Here is a 1,637-nt window from a genome sequence, read left to right as displayed (position 1 = left end):
AAAAAGAAAAAAAAGATAATTATTTTACATATGTAATTATGTATATACATATAACTTCATATTTTTGAAAACCTTATTTATAAAGCATGAAGTGACTTTCCCTGTGGCTTTATATATGATGGTCCTCATTTGATGATCCTAGTTGAAAATGTGTCTATAATCAGTCAGGCCAGAGTTCAGTGTTCATACAGCATGCTTAATGATTACTAACTGTATGAAATTTGGAAAAACATTAATTTTTTTCGACATTGTATTTCTTTTCCTTTTTTTGTGAAATGGAATTGTTATAACAAAAATAGTTTTTTTTGTTTTTGTTTTTGTTTTTTTTACTTTTTGTCTTTTTGGTTCTTCTGTTTGTTTCCTTGCTTAGCATGATGGCCTGTGGATGACCAGCATCAGCAGCACATTAGACATATATTTTTCACAGCCTACTCTAATAAGGGTGTGACCTCCCCTCTAGCCAACCACACAACAGAGGTAGTGGAAAAGAAAAGTTATTAGAATACAGAGGAAGTGGACCTATTTAGAAATAGTTCTTTGGGGTAATTCCAATCTTCATTGTTTTTAGTCTAGTTCACTAGCAAACACCAAACATGAATTAGTTGTAGTCCAGGCCACTTGGCAGACACGACACATGAATCAGGAAGGGCAGTTCAATCCAGAAGAAATCTTAAGGCTAGCCAATTGCTGGAATCTGTGGAAGTGGCAAGAAGCCACAGGAATTTCATGAGAAGATCTTTGGTGAACTTCTAGGAAGGCACTACAAGTGAAGCTCCGCAACACAATGTAAGAGGAACCAATACATGCCTGTTGTCTGCAAAGATTAGCAAGGGGAAGTAAGGCAAATCAAACTTGAGCTCCTATTGTTTGTGGGTTCATATTTATATTCTTTAAAAACATCATGCATCTTTTCATGTGTTTGCTATAACAAAACATCCTTCCACCTATGTCTCCTCCAGCCAAATTTTCTTTTATGTGTCTGCCTTTGCAAAACACTCTTTCACCTGTCTAACCCAGCAAAATATCATTATAACCTAACTGAGTCTCAAAAGAAACCAGAAGTTTCTACTTTACAGCATCTTAAAATTTGACAGTAACACAATCCTCTGAGGTCAATGTAGATCTACTGAATGAAAAATAATTCAGGTACAGCCAAACAGACTTCATGATTCTGATCAATATTATTCTTTTAATAATCTCTGTACTTAAATCACCAATACTTTTTAACTACATGGCTATATAACATTATTTGCAGCAAAGATGAAGTGGTTTGAGTTAAAATAGAATTTTCTGATACTGTAAAACAAAGAAAACCATTTAAAGTTAATCCTCTGTTTGAACAAAGCAAAAAAGTAAATTATCACAGGACTGTACTCACACAGATTTATCTTTTAAAGAAGGATTTAAAGTCTTTTCACGGGTCAAGATAAATACCAGGAATCACAAGAACCAATTTAGTTTTTGAATGATATTTGATCAGATACATTGCATGTATTTGATAGCCACAAACTTGTTTATGCAAACAAGTTACTCAATGCACAATCGACCTTTATTCCTGTGATTGCTATTTTGTTTGTTTGTAAAACAGTTCAGGAATCTTTAAATGCCAAGATTTAAAAAAATATATATTGATTCAT

This window comes from Mus caroli, chromosome X (genome assembly GCF_900094665.2).
Source record: "Mus caroli chromosome X, CAROLI_EIJ_v1.1, whole genome shotgun sequence".
Taxonomy (NCBI): domain Eukaryota; kingdom Metazoa; phylum Chordata; class Mammalia; order Rodentia; family Muridae; genus Mus; species Mus caroli.
This window is presented reverse-complemented; position numbering follows the sequence as displayed.